This window comes from Lolium perenne, chromosome 4 (assembly GCF_019359855.2).
Source record: "Lolium perenne isolate Kyuss_39 chromosome 4, Kyuss_2.0, whole genome shotgun sequence".
NCBI lineage: Eukaryota > Viridiplantae > Streptophyta > Magnoliopsida > Poales > Poaceae > Lolium > Lolium perenne.
The window spans coordinates 6,163,756-6,181,141 of record NC_067247.2 but is presented as its reverse complement, the minus strand read 5'-3'; the positions used below and the strand labels follow the sequence as shown (position 1 = coordinate 6,181,141).

The 17,386-nt window shown below is 46.3% G+C and overlaps 1 pseudogene; it reads left to right on the top strand.

The window, feature by feature from the left end:
- The first annotated feature begins 1,930 nt into the window (after positions 1-1,930).
- Positions 1,931-17,335, top strand: LOC127346517 (uncharacterized; annotated as a pseudogene).
- The last annotated feature ends 51 nt before the right edge of the window (positions 17,336-17,386 follow it).

Here is a 17,386-nt window from a genome sequence, read left to right as displayed (position 1 = left end):
TCCTGTGTGGGGGATCATGGGATCTCACACAGGTCTCCGGCGATGGTGATCTAGTCTGGGGTGTCATGGCGCCCAGTGAAAACTGAGCCTCGACCTCGGTCTTGGCGGATGATGGCGGTGTCGGTCGACGTCGTTACCTTGTCGAAGGCATAATCTTTACCCGTCTTGGCACTACACTCGGCGAGTTGGGGAAGCGCGGCTGCCGGTGAAAACCGTGTTCCGACCTCGGTTGGCAGATGATGGCGACGTGTCGCGCCGCTACCTTCTTGAAGGCATCGTCGACGCAGTCTGCGGTTTCTCACTCGTGATGCTCCGGGGGAAACCCTAGGTCCGAGTCTCCCGGATCGGACGATGGCGGCGCGCCCTGCGTCGCTCTACCTCTTGGGGCATCGTTTTTGGAGCAGCTGCTGGATGTTGGCGGATTTCGGTGGAGTGGTGTTCATCTACCACTTTGTTGGCGTTGAGTCTCGGTGGTGACCGTGGTGACCGTCGAGATGATCGACGTGACAGATGTTGGGATGATGGTGGTGGACATCGCCTAGACCGTGTCCCTACTCCATATGTCAATATTGAATGCCAGATTTGCAAGAAACATGGCCATCCTGCCAATGAGTGTTGGTGGCGCTACTCAGATGATAAGAAGGACAGAGATGATGGTGGAAAGGGGGCACATCTTGCTTCATATGGTGGAAAGGGGCACATCTTGTTCCATGGTGAAGTTAGAGGCGGAGAATACCATGAGGACCGGATTGGAGTACTAGCAATGGAGGTTCAAGTCTCTGTGCTATTGAGGGATTTGCTTGGTGTTTTGGGTTTCGCAGCAGCGGTATGCAAGTGGGGGCGGTAACACAGGTGAAGTTCAGAGTTCTACCTTTCAGGGTGAAACTCCAAGGCCTGCCTTAATTGGTTATGCCTGGTAATGATCTTGTTGGAGGCATTGTTTTGAGAGTGGTGACTATCTTTAGGGTGAAAACCTAAGATCTTTGATCGGGCGACGATGTCGCTTGTGCAATGTTCCCTTCTTGGAGGCGTCTCTTTTGAAGAACCTAGAGTTCAGGTGTTGTCTTGGTGGTGGATGTATCGTTGCTCCTAGGGCTGGAATACTGTAGTGGGACTTTTCTTTTATTAGTTTCCTTTTCCTTTTTGGCGGTGTGCATCCGTATTGTCATTAGGGTATTGCATTGTTGCTTAGGCTGGATGTAATTGGAATCTTTTGATGTTAATATATTCCCTTTATCAAAAAAAAGTGAGGGAGTGGCGAGGACGAAGCCACGCCTTTGGCTTGTTCGAGTGCTTGTAGCCTTGTAGTGATCCCTAGGTGGCCAAAACACTTTTTTTTTGTAAATTTTCATTACTTTTGCGTATCTTGTACTCCTAGGTGGTAAAAATACTTTTTTGTAAAGTTTTATTACGTTTGCGTACCTTGTATTCCTAGGTGGTCAAAATACATTTTTGTAAATTTTATTACTTTTGCATATCTTGTACTCTTGTTGAAGATTACTAATAGATAGTCCCGCTCCCTGCTAATGATAACCCGGGCGATCAAATGTTGTAAGTTTCAATCGGGTACCCTATGGCTAAGGCGACACCCTCCATGAATTCACAGAGCTCCGCAACGATGATACGATGTTGCTTCGATTCCTTTGACATGTCAGAATTGATATGCTTGGAGCCTTGTACTAATCGTGTCTCGTGTCTCATTGGAGTGCCCTCAAGGTTTCATACAAGTGAAATAGGAACAAATCAACAGAAGTCCGATCGATTACAACTCCAACGTACCGTATGTAGTGCATGCTAGCTTGCACAACAAGAAGTCATTATAGGAGTACATAACATGACACAAAGCAAGAACGAGGCGTTAGTTTTGTACTATCGCTTGAGATCATCACGGTTTTGTTCAGGGTTTTAATCGATCTACCGACTACCTACCATGGAAGCCGGGACCAGATCCTACGATCCCATGCTCAGGATATGGATGGACGGCGGAGGAACGACGCCGCCACCGACGATGGCGAGCGCCGGGCTGGGCACCATCCTATCGCGCGCCCAAGCACACGCCTCCGGGGTGTTGGAGGTCCTGGAGCCGCTCATCTACTTGTACGGGGGGCTCGGCCTGTGCTACGGGGCGTGGCGGTACTACAGCCGCCGCACCTGCCTGCGCAAGTACGGCCGGGACATGACGGCCGCCGCCGGCCGCCGCGAGGTCGACCCGGTGGTCGGCCGCGACGACGAGATCAACCGCGTCATCCACATCCTGTGCCGCCGCTCCAAGAACTGTGTGGCGCTCGTCGGCGCAGCGGGGGTCGGCAAGACGGCCATCGCCGAGGGCCTCGCTCAGCGCATCGCTGCCGGCAACGTGCCCCCGCAGCTTGCAGGTGCACGCCTGGTGGAGCTCGATCTGGCCGCCATCGTCGCTGGGACCCAGTGGCGCGGCATGTTCGAGGAGCGCATCAAGGCCGTGATCAATCGCGCCGAGGCGTCCAAGGGCAAGATCATCCTTTTCATTGATGAGATGCACATGCTCATCGGAGCCGGCGACTGGAGAGGCCGCAGCGACGCCGCAAACATACTAAAGCCGGCGCTAGCCCGCGGCCGTATCCGCTGCATCGGCGCCACCACCTACGACGAGTACCGTGAGCACATCGAGGCGGACCCTGCGCTCGAGCGGCGGTTCCAGAAGGTGCACGTCGAGCAGCCGAGCATGCCAGCGACCCTCGGCATTCTGCAGGGGCTCAAGGAGCGGTCTGAACGACACTATGGCGTGAAAATTCAGGATTCCGCTATCGAGGCTGCAGTACACCTCGCCGACCGCTATATCACAGGTGATTTTTAAGCTTTTTGTTATTTTCGATAAGCTTTTTTTATTCCGTAAGAGCTAAAATAATCTTCCATTGATATTTTTTAGGCCGTCAATTTCCTGATAAGGCGATTGATCTAATTGACGAAGCTTGCACATGGGTAGAAGGAAAACCGGGTGCAATTGTTAACTCCGATCTTGTAGCACAGGTAGGCATGTAATTTGTCATGCGTGTATTGACTAATTACTTTTGCTATTTGAAGGTTATATTCAACCAATTTTGTTACTGTTTGAAGGTGGTAAGCCGATGGACTGGAATCCCTATAGCTAAGCTTGATGAAAGGGAGAAGGTCAAGTTAATGCACTTGGCCGACAGATTGCACCAGAGAGTAATTGGCCAGAATGAGGCCGTCGAATTGGTGGCGGAAGCGGTGTTGCGTTCTAGGGCCGGCATTGCTCAGCCTGGCCAACCAATAGGCTCATTCCTCTTTCTAGGCTCGACCGGCGTTGGCAAAACGGAACTTGCAAAAGCTCTCGCCGAGCAGTTATTCGATAGCGAGAACATGTTGGTTCGCTTTGACATGACTGAATATACTTGCTCTTCTTCCGTGACGCGTCTCATTGGAGCACCCCCGAGGTTTCAAATTATAAATATTTTTTTACATTACATTATCTTGTCATACTTTGTAGTTAGTTTTTTTACTAATACCAGTGCTCCTTTTTGCGACATCATAAAGCTACCGTGGTCATAAAGACGGTGGACAACTGACTGAGAAAATCAGGAGACGCCCATACAGTGTTATCCTTTTTGACGAGGTGGAGAAGGCGGATTACTCAGTGATAAATCTTTTTCTTCAACTTCTTGACGATGGTGTGTTGACTGATGGACAAGGCCGGAGTGTAGATTTCAAAAATACGGTCATCATTATGACCTCAAATCTAGGAGCAGAACACCTAACCGGAGGAAAATCAACCGAAGTTGCACATGACCTTCTCATGAAACAGGTTTGTGGAACATAAGTACCCCTTGAAAATTCAAGCCACATGTTGATTTGCTAACGTAGATACATGCTTGGTGGTGTAGGTTCGGAGACACTTCAGGCCTGAACTTCTCAACAGATTGAGCGAGATTGTGATATTCGAGCCGCTTTCGCACCACCAGCTGAAGGAGATCGTGAACATCCAGATGAAGTGTGTCACTGACAGATTAGCCAGCAAGGGCATCTCTCTAGTGTTAAGGGAAGCCGCGCTGGATGTCATTCTGTTGGAATCGTACAACCCTGTAAGCAATGTTTCTTCTTTCGAAACAATCATACTATGCGGCTCACCTTTTATTAGATGAATCATCAACATTCTTTTGGTAAGTTTTGGTAATAACCAACCACATACACTGTGTCTTGCACAGGTGTACGGCGCAAGGCCCCTAAAGAGGTGGGTGGAAAAGCACATAATTACAACCATCTCCAAGATGATGGTCAGCGAAGAAGCTGGTGAAGGCTCGACGGTCTCCATCGACGCTGCTGACGATGGGAAGGGTTTGAAATACCAAGTGGTGTAGAATAGAAGTGCATGGTCGGGTAACGATTTGAGGATCAAATGTACAGCTTTGACTGATTTCCTTTGTTCTCGCCCACACCATTAACACCGTATAGACTTGGAGATGTAGAACTCTTTTAGCAATGTGACACCATGATATGTGGACCCAGAAAATTTTGAGTATCCTGTATGTGATTGGCAGTAGTTAACTATCATTTTCCAAATTATATTTAGGCACCCCTGTTAGTAAAAGTAGTGATTCCCTACTACAGTTTATTTCACTTTCAGCTTGACTAGAATGGCTATGGCTAACTCTATTTATCTGGAATGGCTTTGCCATTCTTTCCAGAAATAGGATTTTGCTTAAAATCATTTGGATGGACTCGGGCAACTACGCGATTCAAAATCATTTGTGTAAGAATGGAAGCAAGCCAAGCCCAATTGCTCACCTGCTGTGACTAGAGGTCAGGAGGCAAAGACCTCATTTCGCCGAAGTGAAATCTAGCAAAATGTGAGATTGTAGATCACTAGATCTACTAAACCGACCCCATTCATTATTGAACCTCTTTATAGAATTCTTAAATAGGATTTGATAGCAATAGGGGTTTCAGAGCTTCTGCTTCACCGGTCTAACCGGGAGCTGTTCCAGATGCACTTTGAGGTGAAGTCACATAAGACGTTTTTGAGCATGTTCTTGCACATTGATGGGGTATCGAAACCCATATGCAAGGCGCCGTCTTAGCCTTGCCTTCCCAGGATCGCAGCAGTTTTAGCAAAACTTAGGGAGAAGACAGCCATCGGCATAGGAAATCGTACATCGACACCTGAAACTGATGTTATAGAAGAGCTACCCACTGCCCCATGACCTCTTACTTCGTTTCGTTCTTCCTATGTACCCTCGCTTGAATGAAGACGCCCGATCCCGATCGGGCCGACGACTTTCTGGAAGAATCAATCATTGAATCATCCAGATCTATCATTCTACGAATTCAATAAAAAACGGACCGATCATCGGTTTTGATACAACGGAGACAGATTTCCGTCTCTAATGTGTTAGATTCTCCATTACTTATCCTTTATGTACTTTAGTGTTTCTAACCCTTCACTAGAACCAATCCTAGTACTTCTCGTCCCGGGGTTTTCACAATTGAAGAAAAAAAAGTACAGGTCGTATCAATCAAATTATTGGACCCATGTTCTGAAGGCTTATCGGAAAATCTCGCCTATGTCTTGTTTACTTTTGCTAAAAATTGAAACTGGTCTAGCTTGATACCGGAATCATCTTTGGACTTTTCAAACTTAGCGAACTGAAACCATTTCCTATTCCCGTGGGTCGAGTAAAAGATCGTGCATCTGTGGCTGCAACATAATTGAGTCAATCGAATCTCGATCGGAACAATTGTCCACACCTTCCTTAAAATTAATTCATCAAGTTGATGAGAAAATTCATGCGTGTATTAATTAATTTTGCTATTTGAAGGTTATATTCAACTAATTTTGTTACTGTTTGAAGGTGGTAAGCCGATGGACTGGAATCCCTATAGCTAAGCTTGATGAAAGGGAAAAGGTCAAGTTAATACACTTGGCCGACAGATTGCGCGAGAGAGTAGTTGGCCAGAATGAGGCCGTCGAGTTGGTTGCGGAAGCGGTGTTCCGTTCTAGGGCCAACATTGCTCAGCCTGGCCAACCGATAGGCTCATTCCTCTTTCTAGGCTCGACCGGCGTTGCCAAAATGGAACTTGTAAAATCTCTAGCCAAGCAGTTATTCGATAGCGAGAACATGTTGGTTCGCTTTGACATTACTGAATACACTTGCTCTTCTTCTGTGACGCGTCTCATTGGAGCACCCCCGAGGTTTTCTAATTACAAATATTTTTTACATTATATTATTCTGTCATACTTTGTAGTTAGTTTTTTTTACTAATACCAGTACTCATCAAACCTGAAGAATTTAGCAGTAAAGATTCTTAGTTTGACATGCAGCTCATCAGCATGTGAGAGAAATTTTTCAGCATTTGAACAAGTAAGAAATCTTTCAACTCCTATTAGTACACCAACATTAGCTTCTAGTTTACTACATGTTGCTGGTTGCACAACTTCCGTTACTACATGAAAAACATTAGCTTCTAGTTACTACCCTGTGGTCGGCCGCGACGACGAGATCGACCGCGTCGTCCACATCCTGTGCCGCCGCTCCAAGAACTGTGTGGCGCTCGTCGGCGCAGCGGGGGTCGGCAAGACGGCCATCGCCGAGGGCCTCGCGCAACGCATCGTTGCCGGCAACGTGCCCCCGCAGCTTGCCGGTGCACGCCTCGTGGAGCTCGATCTGGCCGCCATCGTCGCTGGGACCCAGTGGCGCGGTATGTTCGAGGAGCGCATCAAGGCCGTGATCAATCGCGCCGAGGCGTCCAAGGGCAAGATCATCCTTTTCATTGATGAGATGCACATGCTCATCGGAGCCGGCGATTGGAGAGGCCGCAGCGACGCCGCAAACATACTAAAGCCGGCGCTAGCCCGCGGCCGTATCCGCTGCATCGGCGCCACCACCTACGATGAGTACCGTGAGCACATCGAGGCGGACCCTGCGCTCGAGCGGCGGTTCCAGAAGGTGCACGTCGTGCAGCCGAGCATGCCAGCGACCCTCGGCATTCTGCAGGGGCTCAAGGAGCGGTCTGAACGACACTATGGCGTGGAAATTCAGGATTCCGCTATCGAGGCTGCAGTACACCTCGCCGACCGCTATATCACAGGTGATTTTTAAGCTTTTTGTTATTTTCGATAAGCTTTTTTATTGCGTAAGAGCTAAAATAATCTTCCATTGATATTGTTTAGGTCGTCAATTTCCTGATAAGGCGATTGATCTAATTGACGAGGCTTGCACATGGGTAGAAGGAAAACCGGGTGCAATTGTTAACCCCGATCTTGTAGCACAGGTAGGTATGTAATTTGTCATGCGTGTATTGACTAATTAGTTTTGCTATTTGAAGGTTATATTCAACCAATTTTGTTACTGTTTGAAGGTGGTAAGCCGATGGACTGGAATCCCTATAGCTAAGCTTGACGAAAGGGAGAAGGTCAAGTTAATGCACTTGGCCGACAGATTGCACAAGAGAGTAATTGGCCAGAATGAGGCGGTCGAGTTGGTTGCCGAAGCGGTGTTGCGTTCTAGGGCCGGCATTGCTCAGCCTGGCCAACCGATAGGCTCATTCCTCTTTCTAGGCTCGACCGGCGTTGGCAAAACGGAACTTGCAAAAGCTCTCGCCGAGCAGTTATTCGATAGCGAGAACATGTTGGTTCGCTTTGACATGACTGAATATACTTGCTCTTCTTCCGTGACGCGTCTCATTGGAGCACCCCCGAGGTTTCAAATTATAAATATTTTTTTTACATTACATTATCTTGTCATACTTTGTAGTTAGTTTTTTTACTAATACCAGTGCTCCTTTTGCGACATCATAAAGCTACCGTGGTCATAAAGACGGTGGACAACTGACAGAGAAAATCAGGAGACGCCCATACAGTGTTATCCTTTTTGACGAGGTGGAGAAGGCGGATTACTCAGTGATAAATCTTTTTCTTCAACTTCTTGACGATGGTGTGTTGACTGATGGACAAGGCCGGAGTGTAGATTTCAAAAATACGGTCATCATTATGACCTCAAATCTAGGAGCAGAACACCTAACCGGAGGAAAATCAACCGAAGTTGCACATGACCTTCTCATGAAACAGGTTTGTGGAACATAAGTACCCCTTGAAAATTCAAGCCACATGTTGATTTGCTAACGTAGATACATGCTTGGTGGTGTAGGTTCGGAGACACTTCAGGCCTGAACTTCTCAACAGATTGAGCGAGATTGTGATATTCGAGCCGCTTTCGCACCACCAGCTGAAGGAGATCGTGAACATCCAGATGAAGTGTGTCACTGACAGATTAGCCAGCAAGGGCATCTCTCTAGTGTTAAGGGAAGCCGCGCTGGATGTCATTCTGTTGGAATCGTACAACCCTGTAAGCAATGTTTCTTCTTTCGAAACAATCATACTATGCGGCTCACCTTTTATTAGATGAATCATCAACATTCTTTTGGTAAGTTTTGGTAATAACCAACCACATACACTGTGTCTTGCACAGGTGTACGGCGCAAGGCCCCTAAAGAGGTGGGTGGAAAAGCACATAATTACAACCATCTCCAAGATGATGGTCAGCGAAGAAGCTGGTGAAGGCTCGACGGTCTCCATCGACGCTGCTGACGATGGGAAGGGTTTGAAATACCAAGTGGTGTAGAATAGAAGTGCATGGTCGGGTAACGATTTGAGGATCAAATGTACAGCTTTGACTGATTTCCTTTGTTCTCGCCCACACCATTAACACCGTATAGACTTGGAGATGTAGAACTCTTTTAGCAATGTGACACCATGATATGTGGACCCAGAAAATTTTGAGTATCCTGTATGTGATTGGCAGTAGTTAACTATCATTTTCCAAATTATATTTAGGCACCCCTGTTAGTAAAAGTAGTGATTCCCTACTACAGTTTATTTCACTTTCAGCTTGACTAGAATGGCTATGGCTAACTCTATTTATCTGGAATGGCTTTGCCATTCTTTCCAGAAATAGGATTTTGCTTAAAATCATTTGGATGGACTCGGGCAACTACGCGATTCAACATCATTTTTGTAAGAATGGAAGCAAGCCAAGCCCAATTGCTAAGCTGCTGTGACCAGAGGTCGGGAGGCAAAGACCTCATTTCGCCAAGTGAAATCTAGCAAAATGTGAGATTGTAGATCACTAGATCTACTAAACCGACCCCATTCATTATTGAACCTCTTTATAGAATTCTTAAATAGGATTTGATAGCAATAGGGGTTTCAGAGCTTCTGCTTCACCGGTCTAACCGGGAGCTGTTCCAGATGCACTTTGAGGTGAAGTCACATAAGACGTTTTTGAGCATGTTCTTGCACATTGATGGGGTATCGAAACCCATATGCCAGGCACCGTCTTAGCCTTGCCTTCCCAGGATCACAGCAGTTTTAGCAAAACTTAGGGAGAAGACAGCCATCGGCATAGGAAATCGTACATCGACACCTGAAACTGATGTTATAGAAGAGCTACCCACTGCCCCACGACCTCTTACTTCGTTTCGTTCTTCCTATGTACCCTCGCTTGAATGAAGACGCCCGATCCCGATCGGGCCGACGACTTTCTGGAAGAATCAATCATTGAATCATCCAGATCTATCATTCTACGAATTCAATAAAAAACGGACCGATCATCGGTTTTGATACAACGGAGACAGATTTCCGTCTCTAATGTGTTAGATTCTCCATTACTTATCCTTTATGTACTTTAGTGTTTCTAACCCTTCACTAGAACCAATCCTAGTACTTCTCGTCCCGGGGTTTTCACAATTGAAGAAAAAAAAGTACAGGTCGTATCAATCAAATTATTGGACCCATGTTCTGAAGGCTTATCGGAAAATCTCGCCTATGTCTTGTTTACTTTTGCTAAAAATTGAAACTGGTCTAGCTTGATATCGGAATCATCTTTGGACTTTTCAAACTTAGCGAACTGAAACCATTTCCTATTCCCGTGGGTCGAGTAAAAGATCGTGCATCTGTGGCTGCAACATAATTGACTCAATCGAATCTCGATCGGAACAATTGTCCACACCTTCCTTAAAATTAATTCATCAAGTTGATGAGAAAATTCATGCGTGTATTAATTAATTTTGCTATTTGAAGGTTATATTCAACTAATTTTGTTACTGTTTGAAGGTGGTAAGCCGATGGACTGGAATCCCTATAGCTAAGCTTGATGAAAGGGAAAAGGTCAAGTTAATACACTTGGCCGACAGATTGCGCGAGAGAGTAGTTGGCCAGAATGAGGCCGTCGAGTTGGTTGCGGAAGCGGCGTTCCGTTCTAGGGCCAACATTGCTCAGCCTGGCCAACCGATAGGCTCATTCCTCTTTCTAGGCTCGACCGGCGTTGCCAAAATGGAACTTGTAAAATCTCTAGCCAAGCAGTTATTCGATAGCGAGAACATGTTGGTTCGCTTTGACATTACTGAATACACTTGCTCTTCTTCTGTGACGCGTCTCATTGAAGCACCCCCGAGGTTTTCTAATTACAAATATTTTTTACATTATATTATTCTGTCATACTTTGTAGTTAGTTTTTTTTACTAATACCAGTACTCACCAAACCTGAAGAATTTAGCAGTAAAGATTCTTAGTTTGACATGCAGCTCATCAGCATGTGAGAGAAATTTTTCAGCATTTGAACAAGTAAGAAATCTTTCAACTCCTATTAGTACACCAACATTAGCTTCTAGTTTACTACATGTTGCTGGTTGCACAACTTCCGTTACTACATGAAAAACATTAGCTTCTAGTTACTACCCTGTGGTCGGCCGCGACGACGAGATCGACCGCGTCATCCACATCCTGTGCCGCCGCTCCAAGAACTGTGTGGCGCTCGTCGGCGCAGCGGGGGTCGGCAAGACGGCCATCGCCGAGGGCCTCGCGCAACGCATCGTTGCCGGCAACGTGCCCCCGCAGCTTGCCAGTGCACGCCTCGTGGAGCTCGATCTGGCCGCCATCGTCGCTGGGACCCAGTGGCGCGGTATGTTCGAGGAGCGCATCAAGGCCGTGATCAATCGCGCCGAGGCGTCCAAGGGCAAGATCATCCTTTTCATTGATGAGATGCACATGCTCATCGGAGCCGGCGATTGGAGAGGCCGCAGCGACGCCGCAAACATACTAAAGCCGGCGCTAGCCCGCGGCCGTATCCGCTGCATCGGCGCCACCACCTACGATGAGTACCGTGAGCACATCGAGGCGGACCCTGCGCTCGAGCGGCGGTTCCAGAAGGTGCACGTCGTGCAGCCGAGCATGCCAGCGACCCTCGGCATTCTGCAGGGGCTTAAGGAGCGGTCTGAACGACACTATGGCGTGAAAATTCAGGATTCCGCTATCGAGGCTGCAGTACACCTCGCCGACCGCTATATCACAGGTGATTTTTAAGCTTTTTGTTATTTTCGATAAGCTTTTTTTATTCCGTAAGAGCTAAAATAATCTTCCATTGATATTTTTTAGGCCGTCAATTTCCTGATAAGGCGATTGATCTAATTGACGAAGCTTGCACATGGGTAGAAGGAAAAGCGGGTGCAATTGTTAACCCTGATATTGTAGCACAGGTAAGCATGTAATTTGCCATGCGTGTATTGACTAATTAATTTTGCTATTTGAAGGTTATATTCAACCAATTTTGTTACTGTTTGAAGGTGGTAAGCCGATGGACTGGAATCCCTATAGCTAAGCTTGACGAAAGGGAGAAGGTCAAGTTAATGCACTTGGCCGACAGATTGCACAAGAGAGTAATTGGCCAGAATGAGGCCGTCGAGTTGGTTGCCGAAGCGGTGTTGCGTTCTAGGGCCGGCATTGCTCAGCCTCGCCAACCGATAGGCTCATTCCTCTTTCTAGGCTCGACCGGCGTTGGCAAAACGGAACTTGCAAAAGCTCTCGCCGAGCAGTTATTCGATAGCGAGAACATGTTGGTTCGCTTTGACATGACTGAATATACTTGCTCTTCTTCCGTGACGCGTCTCATTGGAGCACCCCCGAGGTTTCTAATTACAAATATTTTTTTACATTACATTATCTTGTCATACTTTGTAGTTAGTTTTTTTTACTAATACCAGTGCTCCTTTTTGCGACGTCATAAAGCTACCGTGGTCATAAAGACGGTGGACAACTGACAGAGAAAATCAGGAGACGCCCATACAGCGTTATCCTTTTCGATGAGGTGGAGAAGGCGGATTACTCGGTGATAAATCTTTTTCTTCAACTTCTTGACGATGGTGTGTTGACTGATGGACAAGGCCGGAGTGTAGATTTCAAAAATACGGTCGTCATTATGACCTCAAATCTAGGAGCAGAGCACCTAACCGGAGGAAAAACAACTGAAGTTGCACATGAACTTCTCATGAAACAGGTTTGTGAAACATAAATATCCATTGTAAGATCAAGCCACATGTTGATTTGCTGACATAAATACATGCTTGTTTGTGTAGGTTCGGAGACACTTCAGGCCTGAACTTCTCAACAGATTGAGCGAGATTGTGATATTCGAGCCGCTTTCGCACCACCAGCTGAAGGAGATCGTGAACATCCAGATGAAGTGTGTCACTGACAGATTAGCCAGCAAGGGCATCTCTCTAGTGTTAAGGGAAGCCGCGCTGGATGTCATTCTGTTGGAATCGTACAACCCTGTAAGCAATGTTTCTTCTTTCGAAACAATCATACTATGCGGCTCACCTTTTATTAGATGAATCATCAACATTCTTTTGGTAAGTTTTGGTAATAACCAACCACATACACTGTGTCTTGCACAGGTGTACGGCGCAAGGCCCCTAAAGAGGTGGGTGGAAAAGCACATAATTACAACCATCTCCAAGATGATGGTCAGCGAAGAAGCTGGTGAAGGCTCGACGGTCTCCATCGACGCTGCTGACGATGGGAAGGGTTTGAAATACCAAGTGGTGTAGAATAGAAGTGCATGGTCGGGTAACGATTTGAGGATCAAATGTACAGCTTTGACTGATTTCCTTTGTTCTCGCCCACACCATTAACACCGTATAGACTTGGAGATGTAGAACTCTTTTAGCAATGTGACACCATGATATGTGGACCCAGAAAATTTTGAGTATCCTGTATGTGATTGGCAGTAGTTAACTATCATTTTCCAAATTATATTTAGGCACCCCTGTTAGTAAAAGTAGTGATTCCCTACTACAGTTTATTTCACTTTCAGCTTGACTAGAATGGCTATGGCTAACTCTATTTATCTGGAATGGCTTTGCCATTCTTTCCAGAAATAGGATTTTGCTTAAAATCATTTGGATGGACTCGGGCAACTACGCGATTCAAAATCATTTGTGTAAGAATGGAAGCAAGCCAAGCCCAATTGCTCACCTGCTGTGACTAGAGGTCAGGAGGCAAAGACCTCATTTCGCCGAAGTGAAATCTAGCAAAATGTGAGATTGTAGATCACTAGATCTACTAAACCGACCCCATTCATTATTGAACCTCTTTATAGAATTCTTAAATAGGATTTGATAGCAATAGGGGTTTCAGAGCTTCTGCTTCACCGGTCTAACCGGGAGCTGTTCCAGATGCACTTTGAGGTGAAGTCACATAAGACGTTTTTGAGCATGTTCTTGCACATTGATGGGGTATCGAAACCCATATGCCAGGCACCGTCTTAGCCTTGCCTTCCCAGGATCACAGCAGTTTTAGCAAAACTTAGGGAGAAGACAGCCATCGGCATAGGAAATCGTACATCGACACCTGAAACTGATGTTATAGAAGAGCTACCCACTGCCCCACGACCTCTTACTTCGTTTCGTTCTTCCTATGTACCCTCGCTTGAATGAAGACGCCCGATCCCGATCGGGCCGACGACTTTCTGGAAGAATCAATCATTGAATCATCCAGATCTATCATTCTACGAATTCAATAAAAAACGGACCGATCATCGGTTTTGATACAACGGAGACAGATTTCCGTCTCTAATGTGTTAGATTCTCCATTACTTATCCTTTATGTACTTTAGTGTTTCTAACCCTTCACTAGAACCAATCCTAGTACTTCTCGTCCCGGGGTTTTCACAATTGAAGAAAAAAAAGTACAGGTCGTATCAATCAAATTATTGGACCCATGTTCTGAAGGCTTATCGGAAAATCTCGCCTATGTCTTGTTTACTTTTGCTAAAAATTGAAACTGGTCTAGCTTGATATCGGAATCATCTTTGGACTTTTCAAACTTAGCGAACTGAAACCATTTCCTATTCCTGTGGGTCGAGTAAAAGATCGTGCATCTGTGGCCGCAACATAATTGACTCAATCGAATCTCGATCGGAACAATTGTCCACACCTTCCTTAAAATTAATTCATCAAGTTGATGAGAAAATTCATGCGTGTATTAATTAATTTTGCTATTTGAAGGTTATATTCAACTAATTTTGTTACTGTTTGAAGGTGGTAAGCCGATGGACTGGAATCCCTATAGCTAAGCTTGATGAAAGGGAAAAGGTCAAGTTAATACACTTGGCCGACAGATTGCGCGAGAGAGTAGTTGGCCAGAATGAGGCCGTCGAGTTGGTTGCGGAAGCGGCGTTCCGTTCTAGGGCCAACATTGCTCAGCCTGGCCAACCGATAGGCTCATTCCTCTTTCTAGGCTCGACCGGCGTTGCCAAAATGGAACTTGTAAAATCTCTAGCCAAGCAGTTATTCGATAGCGAGAACATGTTGGTTCGCTTTGACATTACTGAATACACTTGCTCTTCTTCTGTGACGCGTCTCATTGAAGCACCCCCGAGGTTTTCTAATTACAAATATTTTTTACATTATATTATTCTGTCATACTTTGTAGTTAGTTTTTTTTACTAATACCAGTACTCACCAAACCTGAAGAATTTAGCAGTAAAGATTCTTAGTTTGACATGCAGCTCATCAGCATGTGAGAGAAATTTTTCAGCATTTGAACAAGTAAGAAATCTTTCAACTCCTATTAGTACACCAACATTAGCTTCTAGTTTACTACATGTTGCTGGTTGCACAACTTCCGTTACTACATGAAAAACATTAGCTTCTAGTTACTACCCTGTGGTCGGCCGCGACGACGAGATCGACCGCGTCATCCACATCCTGTGCCGCCGCTCCAAGAACTGTGTGGCGCTCGTCGGCGCAGCGGGGGTCGGCAAGACGGCCATCGCCGAGGGCCTCGCGCAACGCATCGTTGCCGGCAACGTGCCCCCGCAGCTTGCCAGTGCACGCCTCGTGGAGCTCGATCTGGCCGCCATCGTCGCTGGGACCCAGTGGCGCGGTATGTTCGAGGAGCGCATCAAGGCCGTGATCAATCGCGCCGAGGCGTCCAAGGGCAAGATCATCCTTTTCATTGATGAGATGCACATGCTCATCGGAGCCGGCGATTGGAGAGGCCGCAGCGACGCCGCAAACATACTAAAGCCGGCGCTAGCCCGCGGCCGTATCCGCTGCATCGGCGCCACCACCTACGATGAGTACCGTGAGCACATCGAGGCGGACCCTGCGCTCGAGCGGCGGTTCCAGAAGGTGCACGTCGTGCAGCCGAGCATGCCAGCGACCCTCGGCATTCTGCAGGGGCTTAAGGAGCGGTCTGAACGACACTATGGCGTGAAAATTCAGGATTCCGCTATCGAGGCTGCAGTACACCTCGCCGACCGCTATATCACAGGTGATTTTTAAGCTTTTTGTTATTTTCGATAAGCTTTTTTTATTCCGTAAGAGCTAAAATAATCTTCCATTGATATTTTTTAGGCCGTCAATTTCCTGATAAGGCGATTGATCTAATTGACGAAGCTTGCACATGGGTAGAAGGAAAAGCGGGTGCAATTGTTAACCCTGATATTGTAGCACAGGTAAGCATGTAATTTGCCATGCGTGTATTGACTAATTAATTTTGCTATTTGAAGGTTATATTCAACCAATTTTGTTACTGTTTGAAGGTGGTAAGCCGATGGACTGGAATCCCTATAGCTAAGCTTGACGAAAGGGAGAAGGTCAAGTTAATGCACTTGGCCGACAGATTGCACAAGAGAGTAATTGGCCAGAATGAGGCCGTCGAGTTGGTTGCCGAAGCGGTGTTGCGTTCTAGGGCCGGCATTGCTCAGCCTCGCCAACCGATAGGCTCATTCCTCTTTCTAGGCTCGACCGGCGTTGGCAAAACGGAACTTGCAAAAGCTCTCGCCGAGCAGTTATTCGATAGCGAGAACATGTTGGTTCGCTTTGACATGACTGAATATACTTGCTCATCTTCCGTGACGCGTCTCATTGGAGCACCCCCGAGGTTTCTAATTACAAATATTTTTTTACATTACATTATCTTGTCATACTTTGTAGTTAGTTTTTTTTACTAATACCAGTGCTCCTTTTTGCGACGTCATAAAGCTACCGTGGTCATAAAGACGGTGGACAACTGACAGAGAAAATCAGGAGACGCCCATACAGCGTTATCCTTTTCGATGAGGTGGAGAAGGCGGATTACTCGGTGATAAATCTTTTTCTTCAACTTCTTGACGATGGTGTGTTGACTGATGGACAAGGCCGGAGTGTAGATTTCAAAAATACGGTCGTCATTATGACCTCAAATCTAGGAGCAGAGCACCTAACCGGAGGAAAAACAACTGAAGTTGCACATGAACTTCTCATGAAACAGGTTTGTGAAACATAAATATCCATTGTAAGATCAAGCCACATGTTGATTTGCTGACATAAATACATGCTTGTTTGTGTAGGTTCGGAGACACTTCAGGCCTGAACTTCTTAACAGATTGAGCGAGATTGTGATATTCGAGCCGCTTTCACACCACCAGCTGAAGGAGATCGTGAACATCCAGATGAAGTGTGTCACTGACAGATTAGCCAGCAAGGGCATCTCTCTAGTGTTAAGGGAAGCCGCGCTGGATGTCATTCTGTCGGAATCGTACAACCCTGTAAGCAATGTTTCTTCTTTCGAAATAATCATACTATGCGGCTCACCTTTTATTAGACGAATCATCAACATTCTTTTGGTAAGTTTTGGTAATAACCAACCATATACACTGTGTCTTGCACAGGTGTACGGCGCAAGGCCCCTAAAGAGGTGGGTGGAAAAGCATATAGTTACAACCATCTCCAAGATGATGGTCAGCGAAGAAGCCGGTGAAGGCTCGATGATCTCCATCGACGCTGCTGACGACGGGAAGGGTTTGAAATACCAAGTTTCGTAGAATAGAAGTTCATGGTCCAGTGGCGATTGAAGATCAAATGTGCAGCTTTGACTGATTTTCCGTAGAGACTTGGAGATGTAGAACTCTTTTAGCCATGAGACACCACGAGATGTGGTCCCAGACAATTTTGAGTCCCCTGTGTAATGTTCAAGGCATGTTCTTTATTTTTCTCTATAATCTATGAGTATGAGCACAATTCCATAGTTTAGCTGGAAAATAACATATACATACAGTACTTGTAACATCGC